Source organism: Physeter macrocephalus, chromosome 5 (genome assembly GCF_002837175.3).
Source record: "Physeter macrocephalus isolate SW-GA chromosome 5, ASM283717v5, whole genome shotgun sequence".
Lineage (NCBI taxonomy): Eukaryota > Metazoa > Chordata > Mammalia > Artiodactyla > Physeteridae > Physeter > Physeter macrocephalus.
Window position 1 is genome coordinate 102148389 of NC_041218.1, and position 25174 is coordinate 102173562.

Consider the following 25174-nt stretch of genomic DNA (forward strand, 5'->3'; position numbering starts at 1 on the left):
TTATTTCCATTTCTCTAGGAGGTGGGTCAAAAGGGATCTTGCTGTGATTTATGTCATAGAGTGTTCTGCCTATGTTTTCCTCTAAGAGTTTGATAGTGTCTGGCCTTACATGTAGGTCTCTAACCCATTTTGAGTTTATTTTTGTGTGTGGTGGTAGGGAGTGTTGCAATCTCATCCTTTTACGTGCAGCCATCCAGCTTGCCCAGCACCGCTTGCTGAAGACGCTGTCAGATATTCTTTAAATGAGAGTGCCAGGATCTGTGCTCCGTGAAGATGGACATCTTAGAATATCTGATGACCTCAATCACTGAGCTTATAACACCCTTTTCTTCAGGCCGTATATTCCCTCCTATGCAATAACGTCAATTCTATACTCAAAATATTCCTGTAAAAAGATCACACCATGCTAACAATTTTCCGTGCCATTTAACCGTTGCCCTGGAAGGTTGTGTATCATCTCTACTCTTGGTTGGGTGTCTTTTTACACTTCCCAGTAGAAAGCCTAAAGCATAGGACCTCCCTCCCTCTTCGCGATCCTGTGCTTTGCCAGGATTGTCTTGGACAGAGAGGGCTGTGGGCAATGCAGCACTTCCAGAGCAGAACTTCCAGCACACCCTGGGGTGCCCGCTCTGCTTTGTTGCCGTTTGTACGCCCCCCACCCTGAGCGATCACTACTCCTGTGTGCACGTGTGCGTGAATGAGCGAACCTGTGTGTGTGCGCGTGCGTGAATGAGCGAACCTGTGAGTGTGTGTGCGCGTGCGTGAATGAGCGAACCTGTGAGTGTGTGTGCGCGTGCGTGAATGAGCGAAACTGTGAGTGTGTGTGCGCGTGCGTGAATGAGCGTACCTGTGAGTGTGCGTGCGCGTGCGTGGGCTCTAGCCCATCACTTTCCAACTGGTCTCTCTTGTCCCACACCTGTCCCTCCAGGATCCCTTCTCAGCACCGCACTCCGATGCTCCATTTTTGAAGTTGACCTTATCCTAGCGCTTCCCCCTGCTAAAGTCCTCTGACCCCCGCCCAGCTCCTCGCCACTGCCCAAGGGACCTGAATGACTGGCCGTCTGCTTGGCATCTCCACCTGTCTGCCTCACCCTCCCCTCCCACGACGGCTCTTGTCCAGCCCAGAATGGGCCACTGTCTCGGGCACTGTGCAGATGGAGGATTTCCTCTCTGCCCCAACGCCCTGACGGCCTCGCCTCCAGCAAGTGTAAATATCAGGGAGCGCCAACAGCCTCCAGAGAAGTCTCAGCAAGGTCCCCAAACAGTCTGAACCCCTGCGCCCTGGAACTTGTTTCCCTTCCAGCGCTGATCGAAATTCGCAGCCCGGCTCTTGACTTGGAGATGTCTCTACATGCGGACCTCTGTCTTCCCCACTTGTGGAATGCAGCCTGGTAGGTCCTGCTGTGAGCTGTGCCCCAGATGTACTGACCCTGTGTACGACCACAAGCACGTGGGTGTCTCTGCCCCTTAGAGTGTCTTTGAGCCTCTGCTGGTCATTTCCCACCCACACTTCCACGCCCCTTCCCCCGCCCCAGCCCCATCCAGTGGCCACATCTGTGCTGAGTGACAATCTCAGTCTTAATGAGAAGCAATAAAGGTTAATTATCCTCAGAGTCTGACAGGTGTTTCTCAACTCTTTTGCATAAAAAGGCAAGGCCACCCAGCTGGCCTCTGGGTTGCAGCCCTCAGGAATCCTGTCGTGTTGTTTAAACAAATGAGAAAGGGCACATCAAAGGGGCCTTTTACAAAGGCCAGGGGAAGCTAAGGGAGCCATCAGTGGCCTGTCCCGGTGTGGAAAGGCCATCGGAGAGAGGGGGACGGGGTCGGGGTCGGGGATGAGAATGGGGTGCGCGGCTGCTCTCTCTGGCCTCCTGCCGTTCTCAGCTGCCCGCTGGGGAGATCCTGTTTTCATCTTCATATTCCTCAGGTGAATTGTGACAATCTTTTCCACATGGTGATTTTGTATGTTTTCTTAGGGCACGTAGTCAGAGCCCTAATGTCAAATGATGATGTGATCTGGCTGTTTGAGGATAAACAAATAATCAGTTGGGGAAGAGGTAAAATAACAATTGTGGATTTTTGGATCCTCCTACAGTCAGAATGATTGGTACTGACTTTGCTTTATAACTTTTTATTTGGAGACACAGGAACTTGCAAAGACAGTAGAGAGGCCCTGTGCACCCCTCTCCCCGAGCCCCCAACCTTCCAGAACTGTAGTTCAATATCAAAACCAGGAAACTGACCTTGGTTCAATGGGTGTAGTTCTGTGTCATTTAATCACATGTGAAGATTTGTATAACCACCACCACAATCCAGATACAGAATTGTTCCGTCACCACATCCCTAACCCTTGCATCCACTAATTTGTTCTCTAAATATTATTGTGAAAGGAAGAAAAAGGAATGTTCAGTGTGGGCGGGGGCGTGCAGGGACATCTCACCATAGAGAATGTACAGATGGCAAACAGGCACATGCAAAGACGTTCACTGTCATTGGCTATGAGGGAAGTGCAAACCACGTGAGATAGCTCTGAACACCTATCAGAACAGCTAACATAAAAACAACGACGACATCAGATGCTGGTTAGGATTCGGAGAAACTGTATCCCTATACACTGCTGTTGGGAATGGAAATTGGTGCCGCCACTGTGGGACTGACTTGTTACCAAATTAAATTGTATTTCTAGCTTTCATTCTATAACACAAATAACGCCCCCCAGTGGCGTATCACCACCTTGCTCTACCTGTCCCCCAAACCTTTCCCATCACTCCACCATTCTCTGTGCCATTTTGAATTTTGGTTGCATATGGAACCCTCTCTCTTCCCTGCTAGACTCTCACGGGCAGGGCCCACATATGACTCCTCCACAGCCCCGGCTTCTAGCATGCAGAAGGGGCTCACTAACTAACGTTTGTGAGCTAAGCCCTTAACAAGCCTGGTGAGGAAAGTTTTCAGAGGGAGCAGAGGGTTGAAACCTGGATTTCTTGCGAACATAACTGCAAAGGATTTTCCTCCTTACAAGACAATACCAGCTTGTGGAAAACTCAAAAAAATATAGTCAAGAAAGTTAAAAAAAAATTAACCCCTATGCAATCCCACCCTCAGGGCTGACATGCTGGGGCTGTAACTTTCCAGACATCTGTGGAAGCCTGAAATTTGCATGTTGCTAAGAGGAAGTGTCAAACTTAGGCTAAGAATAAAATGAATCCCGAAAATGAAAGCAGGAAACTAGAAGCTGGAGGCCAGCTGGGCCCCACTATAGATGGACATCCGGGGGCGGGCGGGTACACAGCAAGGCCCAGCTGCAAATGCTGTCGCTGTCACCTGCTCTGTCAGCATCCTGACAAACACACCCTGACCCTCACTCTGCTTTTACATATTCTAAAAATGCACCCTATCTGTTTCATGGTGGGGCAGAGGAAGAAAAGAAACTTTGGGAATGTTAGAGGCCAAAATATAAGGGAAACTAAAGTGTTTACAGGTAAGAAAGGAGAAATAGCATCCACAATGGGGTCACAAACTTTCCGGCAAAGGGCCGTGTAGTAAATGTTTTATACTTTGTGGATCCCACAGGCTAACACCGAACTCTGCTGTCACGGCACACGAACAGCCATGGACAACATGAACACGAATGTGTGTGTTCAGTAAAACCACACCTTCAGCACAGGCCGTGGAGGCAGATGTGAGCAGTGCTGTCACCTGTGGGAAAGACAGCAGAAATCATCGCAGTAAATGGGACTCTAAGCTTTCCAGAATCTACAGAGTTGCACCAAATTTACTAAATTATTCACTTTCATGGCACCTGCTCTCTGTTTCTCCTGGACAACGTGTTCTGGGAACTTCACACGGGTGAGAGAGCATCACACAGATCCTGGCACAGAGCTGTAGGGGAGGGGACAGGTGCTTAGCACAGGTTGTGCAGAGTGTCTTGGACGTGCCGGCCTGGGAGAACCTCAGGAAGGAAATGTATTGTTATGAGCATGACCTTGAAGGTGATGCAAAGTATGATAGCATTTCTAGGAAGCCCTACATAAGCCAAACTAAGCAACTCATTATTTAAGGAGGCAGGCATGTTGCAACTTGCCATCAGAGAACTGATAAATACACATTTCAGGCAGGAGCAGAGAAGACAGCCCTGGAGTGGCTGCGTGTCAAGTCCTGGCCTCATTCCTGGGCTTTGCAATGTGCACACATTTCATATCTTCCTTCCTACATAATCCAAGATCACAGGATAGCATGGGAGACCCAGCTCAGTTCCCTATTCCTGTAAGAGGAGAAAATTCGATCTGTGCTCTTGGCTTTCCAGAGACTTCTCTCTTTAATCAAGGGCTGGCTCCCCTCTCCCTCCTCTCCTGCCTGGCTACACCTTGCCTGCTCTGGGGACCTTCAGCACACAAGTGTCCCACCGGAGAAAGCTGGGCGGGCACTCTACAGCTGGCTCCAGAGAACTCGGCTGGTTTCAGAGGATGGCAGGATGGCCATTCGCACGGGAACAGGTTTTTGTTGCCACGTGAACTATGTCGGGACCGTTCCCGCCACCTCCTCTGGGAAGGACGGGCCAGCCCGAGGCAGTCACCTTCACTGCCGTCCTGTGTCCTTGCCCTGGTGACGTGAAAGGCAGGCGAGGCTTGGGAGCAGGCTTCTCACTTTCTTCCTGCCCCATCTTGCCTGTTCTCCTGCCCTTTCAGCATCTCCGTTCCCTCATCTGTAAAATCAGGGGGGTTGTTAGGGAGACCAGGTGAGTTAAAATGTGAGAGGGCTTTCCTGGCTGTCCAGTGGTTCAGACTCTGTGCTTCCAAAGCAGGCAGTGTGGGTTTGATCCCTGGTCGGGGAGCTAAGATCCCACGTGCCGTGTGGCACGGCCAAAAAAAAAAAAAAAAAAGTGAAGTTTAGGACAATGCCTGACCTAGGGACACACTTGATAAAAATGTTGGCTATTATTGTTTTTACGAAGAGACTTTTCTTCATTCGGCAAATCTTTACTGAGCATCTACTATGCCCTAGGGACAGAGACAAGACCCACTCCACTGCGTTCAGTGGTGGAATGGACCTGCCGGCCTCCCCAGGCTCTGGAAGCACCTAGAGGGGGACGCTGGCTTTACCCACCGCTACGCCCCCAGGGTCGGCAACAGCTCCTGGCACACATCAGCTGCTCAGCACCGTGCGGACGATGAAAGGCGGAAGTTTGCCCCCATCCGCCGCGTGCAGTACTGCGGCTTTCGTGTCCTTGAGGTCGGGGCTCCAGGACCGTGGCTGTCAGTTCTGCAGCCTCTAATTCCGCTGTCTCCTCCGGTCATGAAGATGAGCTGCTGTCATTAGGGAGAATTCAGGAAATAAGTACGAAAATAAACAAGAAGATGGTCATGACTCTAATACCAGCATCCATATTCCAAATGAGTTAATATTTTGGCTCATATGCTTCTAGCCTTAACATAGATTTTTAGGGTAGTTTGCCTCCTGTTACGTGAACAATTCTTTCCCTTTATATTGGGCGAGAAGCATCTGTCCGTATCAGATGGCTGCGTAACATCTCATCCCATGAAGGTGTCATATTTAATTTGACCGTTTATTCTCCTATTGTTGAACATTTAGTTTTCACTTTTTAAAAGTCTTGGCTTTTATGGGTAGCTCTACAAGAACTTCTTTATACATAAATCTTTGTCCATATTTTTATTGCCTTTGTCAAGTCCTGCATGAGGCTAATTATTCTGTCAGATTTAAAGCCTTGGATACCTACCATGTTGTTTTTCAGAAATACAGAGTCAATTTTTTCTCCCCTTAGGATGTCTGATAGCTAAGATTAGCATCAGGCCTTAAAAATCCTTGCTAAAAAATATAGGGGAGAAAATGAAAGTTTGTTGTCCCTTTTAATTCACCTTTCTTTGAATCCTAGAGAGGAAGTCTGCCCTGCCTTCCCCTGTTCTGTTTAATGGCCATGTCCTATACTGGCTTCAGTGCCACAGTGTGACCAAGAAGGGTCGGTCTCCTGCCCAGGGAGGATCTTTCCCAGTGAGTTTATGGGGTGACCAAAGGACTCTCCAAACTGTCCTGTTAAAAGAATAATATTGCCTGTTCTGTGTAGCATCCACGCTTAGAAGTTTTCTGTTGAGAAAGCCCCACTGTATTCAATTGACCAAGCTCAAGAAATGGTCCAGAAAATTAAAGGCCATTTGATTTTCTTGGGATGTAATCTTCATGATGGTGCAGCTCCTGGATTTGGTGAATCTGCATATGCACAACTTTTCTATGTACATAACAAGTGCTATAAAGTGTTCAATATTTTTTGGTAGTAGGATCTCATTCAAGTTCCAGGGAACGAGAGGGGAGTAATACGTGTTATATGTTCTGGTACATTCCAAATTCACTGGAGGTTTTTTTTTTACAGGAGTGGAATATGATTAGATATACATTGCAAAATGATCATTCTAGCAGTCATGTTGGGGAAGGACCAGGGGCCTAGAATGAAGAAAGGGAGACCAGCTGTTAGGTGGCTGTAACATCAGACACAAGAGGTTACACAAGAGGTTACAACTCAGACCCAGGCAGGAAAACTCAGCGTAGGTTTGACCAGGAGACAGAATCTGGAGGGTCTGATGGATGATGTGAGAAGGAGAGAGGGCTCCTGTGTGGTGACACCATTCACCAAGAAAGGGGACACCAGAAAAAGAGGAGGCGAGGTCCCTGAAGGGGGCTTTCAAGACAGAAGAGCTCTAAGTAGGTTATGGCTGGAAAAAAAGCATCCAAATAACACAGAAGGAGGAGAAGGGAAGGGTGAGACACAGAGCTGGGAAGAGGGTCATGCAGCAGGTCCTTGGGAAGGAATGAAGGATGTAATCCAAAGCCCAGGTCCTCAGGGCTCAGCCTTGCTTAGGACAGAAAGGGCCAGGCCCGTCCCCAGGAGGAGGTATGGAGGCAGATTGCAAAGGGAGGTCATGATCTGTCTGAGGGACAGAGCCACCTCCCTGGGGGATGGCCCTGGGCTGGACTTCTGGGCAGAGAAGTCGTGGGGGAGTGTGTGCCCTTCCACGAACCAGCCGCCAGGCCAGGGCGCTGGGAAGTGTGTGGATGGAGGTTGCTGAGCCCAGAAGCTGGGCAAACTCTAGACGGTTGTGAGACACAGGGTCGTTGTCTGTCCACGTTAAAGTCCACGTCCTAATCCCCGGATCCTGTGAACACATAACCTCACGTGGCAAGGGACTTCGCAGATGTGACTAAATTAAAAATCGAGACGGGGAGACTGTCCTGGCTTATCCGGCAGGCTCAGTGTAGTCCTGAGGGTCCTCATACAGGACAGAGGGCGGTAGAAAAGTCAGAGAAGGAGAGGTGCCAATGGAAGCAGAGGTGGAGGGCTGCCATTGCTGGCTCTGAAGGTAGAGGAAGGGGCCACCGGCCAGCACATGTGGGCAGCCTGCAGCACCTGGAAGAGGCAAGGAGATGGAGCCTCCCCTCCAGCCTCGAGAAGAAGCACAGCCCTTCCCATACCTTGATTTTAGACCAGTGAGACCCGCTGTGGACTTCTGACCTCCAGAACTGTAAAAGAATAAATCTGTTAAAACTATAAAGGAACAGAACAAAATTTAAGCCACTAAAATGGTGGTAATTTGTTATAGGAGCCACAGAAAAGGAATGAAATGCCGGAGACCAAAACGTACTGGGTAGGAGAGGCCAGCCACCTGAATTTATTTATTTATCTATCTATCTATCTATCTATCTATCTATCTATCTATCTATCTATCTATCTTTGGCTGCGTTGGGTCTTCGTTGCTGCTCGCAGGCTTTCTCTCGTTGCAGCAAGCGGGGGCTACTCTTGGTTGCGGTGCGTGGGCTTCTCATTGTGGTGGCTTCTCTTGTGGTGGAGCATGGGCTCTAGGCGTGCAGGCTTCAGTAGTTGTGGCACGCGGGCTCGGTAGTTGTGGCTCGCGGGCTCTAGAGCACAGGCTCAGTAGTTGTGGCGCACAGGCTTAGTTGCTCTGTGGCATGTGGGATCTTCCCGGACCAGGGCTCAAACCCGTGTCCCTGCATTGGCAGGCGGATTCTTAACCACTGCGCCACCAGGGAAGCCCTGGTAAAATAATTTTTGACAGGGGTGCCAAACCATTCAATGGGAGAAGAAGTGTCTTTTCAAAAAATGGTGCTGAGAAAACTGGATATGCACATACAAAGAAATGAAGTTGAAACCTTACATAACACCATTACAAAAATTATATCAAAATGGATTAAAGACCTGAAGGTAAGAGTTAAAACTATTAAACTATTAAAAGAAAACATAAAGATACACTTGAAAACATTGGATTTGGGGAAGATTTTTTTAGATGCTATAGGAAACCAAAAGAAAAATAGACAAATTGGACTTAATCAAAATTAAAAACGTTTGTGCATCATATGAATCAACAGAGTAAAAAGACCACACAAAGACTGTGAGAAAATATTTGCAAATCATATATCTGACGAGGGATTAATATCCAGAAGAGAAAAGGAACTAGTACTGAACAACAACAAAAAAACACAACCTGATGCAAAGACAGGCAAAGGCTTGAATAGACATTTCTCCAAAAAAGATACACAAATGGCCAATAAGCACATGAAAATGTACACAACATCACTAATCATTAGGGAAATGAAAAGCAAAACCACAATGAACTACTACTTCACACCCATTAGGACTGTTATAATAAAAATAACTGAAAACAGCCAACGTTGGCAAGAAATTGAAACCTTTGTACGCTGCTGGTGGGAGCCGAAAATGTAGCCGTTGCGGAAAACAGTATGGAAGTTCCTCAAAAATATTAAAAGTAGAAATTACCATTTGATCCAGCAGTTCCACTTCTGGGTATACATGCAAAGGAATTGAAAGCATGGACTTGAACAGGTGTTTGTACCCTGGTGCTCAATAGCCAAAACGTGGAAGCAATCCAAGTGTTCACTGATGGATAAATTAAACAAAGTGAGATATATATATATATATATATATATATATATAATTATATGCATATAAATTATATATATTATATAAACAACAGTTCACTTTATGTCATCTGTATTTTACCATAATAAAAAATGTTTTAAGTAGTTTGTTCCTTTTTTACTGCTGAGCATTATTCTATGATATGGATGAGCCAGTCTGTTTAACCATTTACCCACTGAAGGACAGCTGGGTTGTTTCCAGTTTTTGACAATTATCAATAAAGCAGCTGTAAACATTTATGTACAGATTTTTATGTGAATATAAATCTTGTTTCTCTCAGATAAATACCTAGGGATACAATTGCTGGGTCATATAGTAATTGCACATTTAATTTTTTTTTTTTTAAAGAAGATGTTGGGGGTAGGAGTTTATTAATATATTTATTTGTTTTTGCTGTGTTGGGTCTTCGTTTCTGTGCGAGGGCTTTCTTTAGTTGTGGCAAGTGGAGGCCACTCTTCATCGCGGTGCGCGTGCCCCTCACTATCGCGGCCTCTCTTGTTGCGGAGCACAGGCTCCAGACGCGCAGGCTCAGTAGTTGTGGCTCACGGGCCCAGTTGCTCCGCGGCATGTGGGATCTTCCCAGACCAGGGCTCGAACCCGTGTCCCCTGCATTAGCAGGCAGATTCTCAACCACTGCACCACCAGGGAAGCCCTGCACATTTAATTTTTAAAGAAAGTGCCAAACTGCTTTCCAGAGTCATTGTACCATTTATATTCTCACTAATAATGTGGGAATGATACAGTTTCCCTGCATTCTCATTGCCCTTTGGTGTTGTCACTATTTTTTGTTTTTGCCATTCTGATAGGTGTGTAGTGATGTCTCATTGTGGTTTTAATTTGCATTTCACTGATGGCTGATGATATTGAACATCTTTTCATGTGCTTATTTGCCATCTGTACATCCTCTTCAGTGAGATGTCTCTCCCTGTCTTTTGCCCATTTTCTAATTGTGTTGCTTGTTTTTTCACTGTTGAGTTTTAAGAGTTCTTTATATGTTCTATATACAAGTTCTTTTTTGGAATTGTGGTTTTCAAATATTTTCTCAATCTGAAACTTGTATTTTCATCCTGTTAACAGATTTGCCTGCAGAGCAAAAGTTTTTAAATTTTGATGAAGTCTAATTTATCAATTTTTTTTCTTTTGTGGATCATGCTTTTGGTGTCAGGTCTAAGAACTCTTTACCTAACCCTGGATCCCAAGATTTTTCTCTATTATTTAATGTAAGTTTTATAGTTTTAAATTTTACAGTTAAGTCTGTGATCTGTTTTGAGTTTATTTTTATATAAGGTGTGCCACTTTAGTTGAGGTTCCTTTTCCCCCATGGGTGTCCAAATTGCTCGAGCATCATTTGTTGAAAAGGCTCTCTCTCCTCCATTGACTTACTTTTGCACTTCTGTCAACGTCAGTTGGGCATATTTGTGTGGGTCTCTTTCTGTGTTCTCTGTTCTGTTTCATTGATCGATGTGTCTATTCCTCCACCAATGCCACAGTCTCGATTGTCTTGGTTAAGTAGTAAGTCTGGAAATTAAATAGATTGATTCCTCCCACATTATTCTCCATTTAAAAACTTGTTTTAGCTATTCTAGTCTCTTTCTATATAAAATTTAGAACACTCTTGTCTATACTTGCAAAATATCTTTCTAGCAATAGGAACTATGATAAGCTTGTATATCAGTTTGGGGAGAATAGACACCTTTACTCTGCTGAGTCTTCCATCCATGAACACAGCATGGTTCTCCATTTATTTATTTAATCTTCTTTGATTTCCTTCATCAGCTTTTTATAGTTTTCAGCACACAAAGTATATTTTGTTAGATTTATACCAAAGTATTTCTCTCTTTTCTGAGTAATTGTAAATGATATTGTATGTTTAGTTTCAGTTTCCGTGTGTTCACTCCTAGTATATATAGAAATACAATTAATTTTGGAAGGTTTATCTAGTATCCTACAAGCTTACTGAACTCATTTTTAGTTCTACTAGATATCTTTGTTGATTCCTTGGAATTTTCTCCACAGACAATCGTGCCATCTTTCTTCTTTCCTGACCTACGTGCCTTTTATTCCATTTTCTTGCTTTATTGCATTGGCTCAAGGGGAGATGCCATGAAAGAGAAAGGTAAACATTTGCAAAAACCCACTGCTAATATCACACTTAATGGTGAAAGACAAAATGCTACCTCCCTAAGACTGGGAATAAAATAAACTGAAACTAAACATATACCTGATTCCCACCTGGAGGGTGTATGTACAGATAACCCAGGGGCTCAGAGCAGGAGGCTGCCCTCTCCCCCTCCATAGGGGGTAAGAGAGGCCCTGAAAGAGACATAGAATCTATTAAAATTCATAGAAAGGTGGATGCGAGTTGTGCCAGGGAGGAGAGCAGGGAACAGAGGAGATGAAGGGAAGGGCTCTCCACATCTGTGAGGAATCCGTAGGGCTGAGACAAGGACACCCAGGCAGTGGGTGCAGGGGGAGCCAGGAGAAACATCTGGAGAGGCAGTGTGTGGTGGCCAGGAGTGCTTTTATCTTGGAATTACGAACAGCCCCAGACAACCCCTGCCAGCATCATCCGCCAAAACCCACACAGTCAGATGTGTGCGAAATGGCCCATCAAGAACAAACAATGTGCATATGCCTGGTGTGTGTGTGCTGCAAACCTTAGAACAGCCCACTGAAGGGGGATCCTGGGACACGTTCCCTGTTTCCTTGATATTTTTATAGGGCTTAAATAGTTTTACAAAGGATATATCAATCTTATAGTCAGAGAAAGAGTAAAATCTCTTAAAGAGGAAGCTTGCACAAAGCAAACCTCCCCGTGTGGGCTGCAGGTGGGGAGACTGTTGGCTGTGGCCGGAGTCAGCAGGGAAGGGGAGGGTGCAGGATGGGTCCCACTGGAGGATGAGATGGGGCTGGGTAGGTGGGGCCAACCCACGGACAGCCCTGAAGCTCATGGGGAGAGTTGGGTTTGAGGCACACACAGGCCGAACCCTGTGGAGCTCATGGTCACCAGGAGATGGGTCAGGAGGCAGCAAGCCCTAGGACAGGACAGGCCACACCTGGAGGGCCAGCGTGGCCGGACACTAGGGGATTTCCCCTGTTCTGGTCCTGACCAGATCTGAAGAAGGGAAAGGCAGCGCTCAGCCTGGATGGCTGTGTAAACGGTGTCCAAGTTTTTCACCTGCTTGGGTCCCCAGTTTTTCCCCCTGTAAAATGTGGCTAATAAAAATACCTTTCCTCGTGGGTTTGAGTTGTCTTTTGTTTTCCCCGATTTGCCACATAATTGATACTCAGCGATAACACCAGTACCATCGCTGTTCATTCATTTGCCACGTCTCCTCTCCCTCTGTGGGGTGTTTCCTGGGAGGACAGAGCTACTCAAGCAGATGACCCTTGACACACATGGACGTGATCCAGCCGAAGCCTCTGTGTGCCCTCAGAGTGGATGGGAGACAGCTCAGCCTGCCAGGGACAGCAGAAGGCCCTACGATGCCATGAGTCATCTGTTTTCTGAGTACCTGTTACCCTCAGACATTGGACAAACAACTCTTCTTTCCCTTGTGCAAGACATGCCCAACTTCTTTATTTCCTTTGAACAGATTAAATACAGCTCTGAGCCCTCTTCTTTTCAGGCTGGTGGGAATAAAGTTTTTTCATTCTTGGGGGTCCCACCACCCCTCTGGGCTTTACTGAAGACTCTGGGATTTTTTTTTTTCAAACCTTTATGGAGAAACAAACACACAGAAAAGGGCACAAAAAATCCTACTGGGAATCATCCCAAAGTGGACACACCCATATGTGACCACCGCCCAAGCCCGCACAGAGAACATCAACAGTGGTCCAGGAGTCCAGCCCACCCCCCGGGGCCCACCCTCCCTGTCCCCACAAATAACCCTGTCCTTACTGCCGGAGCCACCTCCCAGGGCCTTCCTCTGTTGATTTGGTCAGCACCCTGCCATCCTGCTGCCCGGGAGCACCTCCTGCCGAGGCGAGAGCTGGGAGAGGGGTGAGGCTAGCACCTCAGAGCCTGCACTGCGCTCCACACCCCAAGCCCCAAGGCGAGCACACGGCTTTGGGCTTTGCCCAGGGATCCTGGGGTGGCCCTCCCTGGGATGTGGCATGCGCTGCCAGGTGACAACAGCCTGCTGCAGGTGTCAGGTGATCTGTACCTCTCTCCCCTCGGCCTTCAAGGGGTGCACGATTGGGCGCCCCCCTCCCCCCCGAGTCTCCCACGAGCAAAGGTGCCTGGACTCCTCCCGCCCTCACGTTCCACGAGGGAGGGCTGGGCCCGTGGGAACCTCGGCAATCCTCGAATTTCACGGACTTTCCTATAATTTTCGGTCCCTGCGTCTATTTTAGGGCCCTGTCCTTGGGACATGGAGATGCAAATGTTTTACTACGTTGCCATTTTAATCCTGGGCGTTGCAGTGACAGACTTGGGGAGGGGCTGGCAAGGTGACAAATGGGGTTTAGGGCCTATTTGGAGATATTTAAAAATCATTAACTGCGTTAATAACAGTCTTGTGCCTTCATGTTCATTTTAACTATTTTTTTCACCAAAAGAGGAACCAGAATGTAGTTTACAACAGTTTGTGTGTGAAATGAGAAGAAAGGAGAAATTATTTCCATAGTCGACGTAAAAGGAACGTCAAAGGTCATCATGGAAAATAGTCAGCACGTGTGTCATCTATAGAAATGAACTGACCCGTCCTCCCAAATTGGGGAATTTTAATATTTTGATATTTAATAATCTAAATCCAGTGGTCTGGTTCCAGAAACTATAGCTATCATTCAATATTGCTCTAATTCATCCTTTGAGACAAGATCATTTAAATGCAATTCATTTGGAATTACAGGCTTGTCTTAAGTACCAGCTACAAGACTACACGTGCAGAAGGACAGGAGGGCTGGTTCTCTGTTCCCTCAAGAAGCTCCAGGCCTCTGAATGAAACAGATCACACCTAGCGATCCTCAGCCCGCATTCTCCAGATGAGGTGGGCAACTTGCAGGTGAGTCCAGGAGCTGGGGGTCGTGGAGGAGACACACCCTGGTAAGAGGAAGATTCCTGGAGCCTGCGGACTTGGGGGTGACCTGGAGCGGTACACATGGAAAGTTCTAGAGTTGGCAGAAAGGCTGCCTCAAATGAGAACATCCCTGGGTAAGAAGCAGGTTGTGTCTAGGTGGGGATGGTGGCCTGGAGGGGTTCAAGGCCCCATTCCAGACTGTAGGGCCCATGGCATGGAGACAGGCCGTGGGGCTTAAAGATGTGAAGCTGGAAGTAAGAAATAGGAAATTAGGTAATCAGAGACAAGGACAAGTAGTTTTCCTCTGACTATGCTTGTTTGTTTAGGTAAAACCACAAACCCAACCAGTCTCAAAGGACTTAGGACTCCCATAGTGACCTCTGGAAGCCTCTTAGGATTCACCAAAAATTATATACAAAAACTGTGATCATACGTTCTATTCCAAATCTCATTTGCATCTCTTAGAGTTTAGCGACAGGGCAGAGAACAGGGGAAAAAAAGTCAAGCTGCCTATTTTAGAAAAAAAGGACAATCAATATTCATGTAGAGTTGAAGTATACTTCTAAAAATTGAAATCTCACAGTGTCCTTTGAAGGAAGTCTTACCACTCGATTTTATAGTTGAGAAAGTTGAGGCTCAGGGGTTCTCAGTGGCCTCCTGAAGGCCACAGAGGTCTGAGGGTGGAGCTGGGAGGGAATCCCGGGGCTCTGGCCTCGGGCCCCACGCTTGGTACCACTCTCCAGCTTGTTTGGTTCTCAAACTTTTCCCCTAAGGGACCTCTAATTACTAAGGCATCAGGGATTGCACCGGGCAAAACAACTCACATTTGTCTGAAATACTTCAGGCTACTTTGATTTGTATGACAAAATTCTTGTGAATAGGGCATTCACTCCATAATTCATGTGGGATTATTTTGAGGTTTTGTGTTGAAGGGATTATATTATAACCGAGTTCTCCTGAGAAAAGCTGTAAACACTGAGAGGTGACATCCTGGCGCCTGCTGTCCTCTGGGATGTTTTGGGGGTTGGTAAGGGCTCACAGGGGTCATCCTAGGCCTGAGCGCCGTGGGGTTACAGTAATCTTGGCAGGAAGCTCACCTGCTGCTGTGTGGCCCAGGCCCCCAGCTGAGTGACCACTGGCAAGCGGCTCTCTCTTGCTCTGTTCAGTGGGGTTAATTCCCTGCCCCGACCTCAGGGCTTTTGAGAGGGTTGTGGTGAGATGGGCTTACGTACAAGTGCCTCACAAAGACGGCGTGAGCCTCGGTGAGGACCGTGATGGAAAGCTGGGAGGCAGTGGGCAGAGGGGCTGGACCCGTGTGAGGGCCCCGAGTTCCCGCCGAGCCTCAGGGAACAGGGCGATAGCCTGGCAGTGTCTCTCCAGGGTTGGCTGGGCCCTGGGTGAGGCGAGTGAGGCTCCCCTGTCACCCACATCGCTGGATAAATGTACCCGCCCAGGAGCGGGGCATGGGAAGAGTGGGACGCAGGAGAAGCTGGGGATAAACCCAGCTGAGCCCTTAGCTCCTGAGGACCCTGGTGGGTCAAGGTGGCCTGCACAGGAGAGATGCGGTGTCCATTGAGGGCCAGCTCCACTCCAGACATGGCCACCATCACCTGCTTCTCATCGTCACAGTGTTCTGAGAAGGCCGCCTGTTGCCCCTTCAAGTTGAGGACACTGAGGTTCGGAGCAGGCGGTACTTTTGCCCCATGTCCCGAGCTGGCCGGAGGCTGATGTGGGTCTCAGCTCTGGTATTCCTCTCATTTGGAAACACTTATTGTACCTCTAGAAGGAGCCAGGCTCTGGTGTGGGCACCAGGGCTGCAAGGTGCCCAGGCTGAGCTCCCCCGCTCTCAGGGGCCTCCACTGGCTGAAAGTGAGGGGCCTGATGCCCAGCGCTCTGGTTTTCCAATGTCACTTTGCTGTCCACCCTTCCTTAAAGAGGGATGGGAGCCCAGGAAATGAACCTGGTCCCCCTCCAGGTTCCCAAGGGCATCCCGGGCTCAGCCACAGCTCCCTCCTCAACAAAGTGTGACTGGCGGGCGACCCTCTTGGGACGAAGCCAGTTTAACAAAACCAGAGAGAGGTGCGGAGGCGTACCGCACAGGGTGGAGTGGTTCTAAGTCTGAACGTTGCAGCACGTGGGGCCTGCCTAGGAAGTTAGGAAGTTGATAACATCCTCAGTCACCTGATATGGGAAATGAGGGACTCCAGCCTCAGGGCAAAGGCAGAGGCACCCCAGACAATCCCATGTTTCTAAGGAAGCACACCAGCCAGACCTCCTGCTGAGAATTTGGAGCTGACAGTTCCCTCAATTAGCCAAGGTAATTATGGATATGGTGGGAAGGTGTCTAAACTGGTGGAGAAATGCCTCGTGTTCCTGATTTAACAACACTAAGCATCTCAAGGCTTGAGGTGGCTGCAAAGACAGGTGGAAAATGATGCCTTCTTTAGAGGTGTGAAATGCCAGATATCTTGTCACCCAGAGGGAAAGGAAGAATACATACACTTTTCCCACTTAAAATGTTTTGGTTGTCCAACATCCTGGAAGTGATTAGTGAGTTTTCATTTCTCGTTGTCATGATGAACCCAGGGATTTTAAAGTAATTGATGTGTCTGGTCCAAAGAAGTCCTGTTTCTTTTTGATCCTCAAATTGTTCCCTCTTTGACCACTGGCAGCCCCCTCGAGTTGGGTTTTCTACCATTTGACCTGCCCCTTGCAGTCTCCAGCAGCCTCCATTTTTCGGGGAAGACCAGATGTTCCAGATTCAACTCAGGCCAGGAATCAGCCATTGCCTCAGGTGTCTTGGTGCTGGTTGACGGGAAATAAGAATTCAAGAGCACAGTCTGGGTGCAGCCAAGCCACTATGCCAAACCCCACGCCCACCATTTCCACCAGCGATTCTAAAGCCTTTAGACTAGGAGAGTCACCATGGAGGAACCACATGAAATGCACATTACCGGACCCCACTCTCAGAAGCTCTAATTCAGAAAGTCTAGGGTAGACTCTGTGCTCTGAACGTGCCCCCTCAGGAATTCTCACGGACTGTCATTAGAAGTTAGCTCCAGCAGGAAGGACCCACAGAGACCTTTGCTGGTGAGGGGCTGTGGGGGAGGTTTTCTTCTGACCTACAAGATTATCAATAGTCACGACGTATAGTATTTTACGCCCGATCCTTGAGTCAGCGTTTCAAAAAGCTTTTTCCCTCCTTAGATATTTTCCTTTTTTCAATTTTCTTGGGGTGAATAATTTATTGCTTTCTTTCAAAATCCAATTTGCTCATCATCTCAAGCCGTCCTGAATGTATTTATGAATTACGTGACAACCCTGAGATGTAGACACAGAGTTTTGAAACAACTTTCTCAACAAAAACAAGGGGAAATCTACGGAATGAAAATCCGTCTGTGTCCTGCGGTTTGGTTTGATGAAAGCCTTGCTGAAACATCAAACCCACACATCCGTCTTGCGTGGAGAGAGGAGCATAGAGCCGAGGGGCTGCAAGCCTGTCTGAGCCTTTCCCGTAACTCCGGCCCCCACGGGTCTGCCTGGGAAATTATGGATTTGTAGTCGTTTCTGTTTTCAGCGTTTGGGGGTTTCTTTGGCTGTTTCGTAATCCAGAAACATACCAGCTCTTCTCTCTTAGTGTGGTATCACCCAGAAGATGAGTGCAGGGCCAGAGCTGGGACCCTCTAATTAAGAAACCTCCGTGGAATGGAGATTTTAGAGGCTGAAATAGGCCAGCTGGTGGGAGACAAAGGTACAGGATGTCCCCTCCGTTCCCATGAGCCCGTTTCCTGGGGCCCCATGCGTCCCTGGCTAAAGTGAGGGGTACTGCCCGCCGGGGAAACTTTCAAGAGCAGCTTCTCTCTCAACAGTAAGAAAAGGACAGTTATTCAGGGTTTTGGGGCCATGAGATACGGAAGGCAGAATTTTTTAAAACTTGGAAGTAGACTCTGAAATGAAAGCTCTTTCTGGAAGTGAAGATGGTTGGGGTCTGGGCTGTGAGTCCTTTTAAGAGCAGGCATGGGAGTAGGGTTTTCTTTTTGGTCTCTTCAGCTTGATTTTGGGGGCGCTGTAAGTGTCCCGCAGAGCTAAGAACATAGCACATGCTCAGTAAATGTTGAAGAAAAGAACCGTCAAACAAACAATCCGTCGCTTCATTCATGATTAAATCCATAGGTGAAGCTGGCCAGGACCCTCTCCGTAACGCAGTGTGACCTCAGGCCAGTCATGGACACTCGCATAACCTGCAGTCCCTTTTCTCTAACACCGTGTTGGCTTTTAACAGTGTCTAAACCTCATATTGCAAAATTCCTCCAGATAGTGAAGACTAGTTAGATAAGGCACTCCCCGTGAGGTGGCAATGACACATGAAGAAGCCAAAGCTAGGGAAGTGAAGGCCCCAAGCGAGGCCACTCAGTAGGAAGCAGCAGGCCGGGACGTCCCCCTCTGCTGCAGACTCCAGAGAGGTGAGGCCCCGGGCCAGGGACAAGAGGCAGGAATGACAACCACTTTCTTGTTTTTTCCCTTGTACTGTTATCGACTCCCTTTGGATTTCCCACGAGCTTAGCTGGTCCAGAGGGAGAATCTATTTTAACGTTTGCCCAAATCCAAGCCACCATTTGGCCAGCCCTTCCGCAGGGACAGACCGCAAGTGCTTTGCTGGCAGCTCCATGCACCGTGGGTGGTTCCAGTCATGAGGCTGAGTCGACAGGCCTGTGGCCACGCAGAGGAAAGGCTGCGTTTGGCCCCATGGGCACCTGGGGACACTCTGTCCCCAGTCTCCCCAGCTCGCTGCTCCATACTAGGACATTCATGCTCTGCTCACTCGTAGGAGCCACATGGGCTCGGTCCCCGCTGATGGGCTCCTATGGGAACACTACCAAGACTGCCCTTTGTGGGAACAGAGGGCCCCCCGATGGCCTCTTTCTCATACTGACTGCAGCGCCTTCACCTCCCAGAGCCCCTTCAGTCTCCCTCAGTCCATGGACTTGCACAGGGGCTCCCCTGCCTTTGGGTGGCAATTTCCTGCTCTCCTGAGGTTACTGCACAGGGATGCTCTTCCTCAATGGTCACCTCAGTTTGGCTGCCTTCAGGGAACTGAGGACAAGTGTGGACTAGGGACAGGCATTCATTGTTCAAGACACAGACTGCGCAGAATCCCTCTTAATGAAGCGCTGATCTGGGATTCCTAGGCGTGGCCTGAGATTGTAGAATATAAGGCACTTATTACGTTGAGGTTGTCTCCTTTTATTTCTAGTTTATTGAGTATTTTTTTTTAATCATGAAAAGATGTTGAGTTTTGTCAAATGCTTATCTAGTAAGTTGAGATGGTAATGTGGTATTTTTAATTCATCCTGTTAATGAGGTTATTACACTGAGTGATTTTTGTATCTTGAACCATTCTTTCGTATTCTTGAACCATAGCCCAGGAATAAATCTCTCTCAGTCACGGTGTCTGATCCTTTCAATATGCTGATGAATTAGATCTGCTAATATCTGGTTGAGAATTTTGAATCAGTATTCATAGTGGATATTGGTCTGTAGTTTTCATTTCTTGTAGTGTCTTTGGCTTTGTTGTCAGGGTAATGTTGGCCTCATATAACGAGTTAGGAAATGTTCCATCCTCTTCAATTTTTTGGAAGAGTTTGAGAAGAATTTGTGTTAGTTTTTTTTTTTTTTTTTTTTAGTTTTTTAAATGTTTGGTAGAATTCGCCTGTGAAGCCATCTGGAGCTGGGCCTTTCTTTGTTGGGAGGTTTTTGTTAATGATTCAGTCTCCTTACTAGTTGTATGTCTATCCAGATTTTCTATCTCTTCATCATTCAGTCTTGGCTGGTTGGTAGGTTGTGTGATTCTAGGAATCTATCCATTTTGTCTAGGCTATCCAATTTGTTGGCAAACAATTATTCACAGTATTCTCCTATAATCCTTTTTATCCCTATAAAATTGGGTATGATGTCTCCTCTTTCATTTCTGTTTTTAGTTATTTGAGTCTCTCTCTCTCTCTCTTTTTGTCAATTTAGCTAACAGTTTGTCAATTTGTTGATTAAAAAAAAACAAAAAACTAACTCTTGGTTTCATTGATTTTCCCCATTGCTTTTCTATTCCCTGTTTTATCTATCTCTGCTTAATCTTTATTATTTTCTTCCTTCTGCTAGCTTTGGATTTGGTTTGTTGTTCTTTTTCTGGTTCCTTAAGGTTTAAAGTTAGGTTGTTGATTTGAGATCTCTCTTCTTTTTAAATGTAAGCATTTATGGCTATAAATTTCCCTCATTGCTTTCATTGTGTAAGTTTTGGTATGCTGTTTTCATTTTTATTTGTCTCAAGATATTTTCTAATTTCCCTTGTGGTTTCTTCTTTGATCCATTGAATAGTTGAATAGTGTGTTGATTTTCATATATCTGTGAATTTTTCAGTTTTCCTTCTGCCTTAATTTCTAGTTTCATTGTGATCAGAAAAAATACTTTGTATGATTTCAACCTTTTAAAATTTGTTAAGACTTGTTTTGTGGCTAACATACGGTATGTCATGGAGAATGTTCTATGTGCACTTGAGAAGAAACCCTAAATATTCCACAGGAAAACTATTAGAACTAATAAATAAATTTGGTAAAGTTGTAGGATATAAAAATCAGCACACAAAAATCAGTTGTGTTTCCATACATTAACAATGAACTCTCCAAAAAGGAAATTACCAAAACAATTCCATTTGCAATAGCATCAAAAGGAATAAAATTCTTAGGAGTGAATGTAACTAAGAAGGGGAAAGACTTCTATACTGAAAATGACAAAACGTTTCTGAAAGAAAATAAAGAAGACACAAATAAATGGAAAGACATTCTGTGTTTGTGGATTGGAAGACTTAACATTGGTAAGATGTGAATATTCCCCAAAGCCATCTACAGATTCAATGCAATCCTTATCAAAATCCCAACATTTTTTGTGGGGATGGACTAGTCAATCCTAAAATTTGTTTAGGATCTCAAGGGATCCCAAATAGCCACCAAAAAAAAAAAAAATCTTGAAAAAGAGGAACAAATCTGGAGGTTATACTTTCTGATTTCAAAATTTACCCCAAAGCTACCAAAACAGTGTGTTACTGGCATAAAGACAAACATACAGACCAATGGAATAAAATATTAATAGAAAGCTAACAAATAAACCTTTGTATGTATGGTCAAGTGATTTTCAATTGTACATTTTCAAGGGTCCCAAGATCATTTGATGGGGAAAAGGCAGACTTTTCAACAAATGGTTTTGGGAAAATTGGGTATCCACATGTAAAAGAATGAAGTTGGAGCCTTACCTAATACCATATACAAAAATTATACCAAGATGAATCAAAGACCTAAAAGTAAGAGCTAAACTATAAAATTCTTAGAATAAAACATTAGAAGAAAAACTTCATGACATTGGATTTGGCGATGATTTCTTTGCATATGACACAAAAAGTCAACAACAACAAAAAGATAAATTGGACATCAAAATTAGAAATGTACTTCGAAATTAAAAATGTTCGTACATCAAAAGACACCACCAACCTCAAAGAAGAGAAGAAAATATCTTCTAAAGTTTTGCAGAATATTTCAAATCATATACCCTAAGAGGGATTAATATCCATAATAAATGATGAACTTCTACTACTCAACCACAATGAAAGCAAACAGTCTGATGTAAAAAAGGACAAAGGCCTTGAATAAACACTTCTCCAAAGAAAATACAGGAATGGCCAATAGGAACACGAAAACATGCTCTACGTCACTGATCATTAAGGAAATGCATATTAAAATCCCAATGAAATTCCACTTCACACTCATTATTATGGGTATAATTTTTTAAAAATAGAGAATGAGCGTTGACAAGGATGTGAGGAAGTTGGAATCCTTTTGCTTTGCTGATGGGTATGTAAAATGGTAGAGCAGCTGTGGAAAAGTCAACCAGGGACATAGGAGCCAGCTTGAAGGGTCTCTTCTGGCATATTATGGGTCACTTAGAACATCACAAAGGAAAACAGCTGTACGGGGAATACAAAAAAAAAATCCATGAGATCCATATCACGCTTTTCAAAAACCACTGGTCATTTTCAGAGCATCAACTCATTACTCTGGAAACTGCGAAAGAGAAGGAATAAAATACATAGACTATATATCAGGGTAACAAAATAGTTGATGGAGGTATATTTTTCTTTATAGATGAATTTCAGCTAATAAATGCAGAAGGTATGATAGATTAAAATCCCCTATTTTGCAACACCTAATAAAATAACAAATCCAGGGAACGGTTATCATTTATAGCTGTAAAAACCCACGAGATGAACTTGACAAGGAAGCGGGGGGATCAGGCTGACACCACCTAAACCTATGGTTGATCTTAGAATGTGGGACAACCAGATGCTATGTGTACCAAAATGCGATGTGGTAGGAGGTGACTAGCACCGCCATTGATTCTAAATCTAAAAAGTCTCTAGATCCATCTGTTGGTTTGTAGGAAATATGGAAAATAGAGAGACAATTGAATAGTATGGTGGGAAGTCATTAGCCAAATCTAGAATAAAAAAATTATCTTGTTTTTTAAGACAAATCAAGGGCAGGGAAATTAACAGGAGGAATTATAAGGTCCAATCGTAAAACAGAACCCACCCAAGGTAGTTCAATAAGTGGCATTTAGGAGAGCTGTTACAGAGAGTGGAAAAGTGAAGAGGGCTCATGGAGAAGGGTCATGCCAGGAAGTACCATCACCCTTCCTGGTGCAGCAGAGCCCAGGATCAAGCTGCCCAGGAGTGTGGAACCCTAGGTGAGGGGCCACCTGATAATACATTCTTCAGGTAATATACTTTTTCTCTCTACTAGCTTACAAGATCTTTTTTTTTTTTTTTTCTGTCTTGGATGTTCTAGGGATGATTTTTCTAGGTATGATTTATTTATTTGGCTTGGTTATTAAGTTCTGAAAAATTCTCAGCCATTCTCCCTTTGAATATATTTCTCCTGCATTTCTTTAGTCTCTCCTTTTGAAATTCCTCTTATATGTAAATGGAATATTCCCACTGTCTCTTTCAAGACTTTTTACTGGCCTTTCGTATTTTCCATCTCTTTATCTCCCTCTTTGCTACATTTAGTGTGATTTCCTCAGATTTATTCTTCAAACCACTAATTTTCTTATTGGTTGTGTTTAAGTTTTTGTTTCTCTCTCTCACTGAATTTTTAACCAAGGACTATATTCTTAGTTTCCAGGGAAGCCCTGCACCAGTTTTTGTATTAATGTCTCAGGTGGGGGATTCCTATACTACACAAATGATATGAATTCAGATCTCCTACTCTGTGCAGTATCAGCCAAAGTGGTAACTTCTCAAGGGTAATTTTTGGCTGACTAAACTCCATAGAAAGGCCGCCAACCTCTTCTCCATCTCTTTGTAGTTGGGGAGGGCAGGGGACACTTTGAGTCTCCAGGCCTCACACAGAGTGGTTGTTGTTCCTCTGTCCTGTCCGGGGCTGGATCATGTCTGCTCTCCTTGCAAGAGCATTCTAAATCATGTCATCCACCCCTGTGGCCACTGCTGGGTCAGCTTTCTCCTACAATTCTGCCTTTACCATTTGATCTTTGTTTCCGTCTGAAAGAAATGGGCCTTTATTTTTTGACACTTGGTTATGTAAGTCTTTTGTCACAATGTCTTATTCATTACTTCTACGTATTTATAACCAGAAAGTGGCATCGGCTCAATCCACTGTGCTGCCAGAAGTTTCCAGTAGCAGATGTTTTAAAATGAAGAAATGTAATGATGAGTAGAGTATACACAGAAATGTACATATGTCCTTAATTACTTAGCTATTCAGTGCCTTTGCTATGTCTGGGTATTACAACATTGGACAAAATCCCTGTCCTTAAAGGACATCACCTTGTAATGAAAATATACAGAAATGCACAGAAATAGTAAAGGAGAAATAAAGGGGAAGAAAGGAGAAAGTGCAGAATGTGGGTGTGAAACTCAAATCTGAGCAGGGCTCATGACGAAGCCCTTCCCTTCAGGAGCACACACATGGGGAGGAGGGTGATAGACAGAAAGTTCAACCCAAGTTCAGGAGATGCAAAAAAATAGTAAGTTGGTTGGCTGCCATATTCTATGTCACCTCAGTCTGTGCAACGATGAATTTCTAAAGAAGTTACATGCAAGTGTTTTCAAACTTAATTATATTTTAAGCGTCAAGGGAATCTGTCTCAAGGCAGCTTTCATGGTGGCCTCTGCCATGCACGGCTGTGGTGTCCACTGGCCTCGGAGCTTCTACCAGGCCACTGTGACCCATCCACGATCACTGATGTCTGGCTCACTCCTACACCCCCAGCACCAGATACAGGACATGACACGTAAGATGGGCTCAACAAACACTTGGCCACTCAATGAAACAACTATTCTCCAAGCCTGTGCACCCAGCTTCATGCATCACACATTATCTTTGGAAGGCCCTGGTGTTTTCCGTCCTGCAGGATCCATAGCAAAGTGTCTTTCCCTAACCCGAGGCCTCCGACAGCTTCACGTAAAGCCTGCTGAGTTGCAGCGGGCTTGGGGACTCTGGCTTTTCTCCGCCCCATCCTCTTATTTTCTTTTCCGGTGAGAAGCTGCCAAAGTGAAAAAGCTTCATTCTACTCACATGATCCTGATGTGACATCTTGCCCTCCAGAGGATGCTCAGGTGACAGCTGTTTCCTGGGCCAAACTGAGTGAGTGAGCCAGCGACCTGGAAGCCCAGGCTGTGGAGGGGGACCCCTAAACAAAGCCCCCAACCAGGGATGGAAGAACTCAAGCAGAACAGGCGCGCGTGCGCGCGCGCACACACACACACACACACACACACACACTCACACAGAAAGAAGGGGGGTGTTAGTGGAAGGTTTATGAGGCTCCTCCGGACCAGACACCACTAGGAGTTTTACCTATATTGTGCTTTTATTTTTCTGCCAGTCCTTCGAGGTATATGTTATAAACCCCCATTAGCCAGGTTCTGGTTCCCAAGCCCATGCACGGCAGCCCTGGGGCTCAGTCCAGCCCTCTCACCGAGACCTGCTCTCTCTTGCTGCTTCAGCAGCCTTGTGTTTTTTACCGATATCTTGAGGCTCTTTGCCATTTGTGGACATGTATGCTGCCCATTTTTATGGAGCCACTGCCTGACATGAAAAGCATTGGCGCCAGCTCACCCTGGAGC

The 25174-nt window shown here is 45.8% G+C and overlaps 1 long non-coding RNA gene across 1 annotated transcript in view; it reads left to right on the top strand.

Annotated features, from left to right (window-relative positions):
• Positions 1 to 25174, top strand: part of LOC102994171 (uncharacterized) — an 81707-nt gene that overhangs the window by 54499 nt on the left and 2034 nt on the right. The window contains exon 2 of the long non-coding RNA XR_448197.3: positions 13819 to 13971. This is a non-coding gene — a long non-coding RNA (uncharacterized lncRNA). The remainder of the gene's footprint in view (positions 1 to 13818; positions 13972 to 25174) is intronic.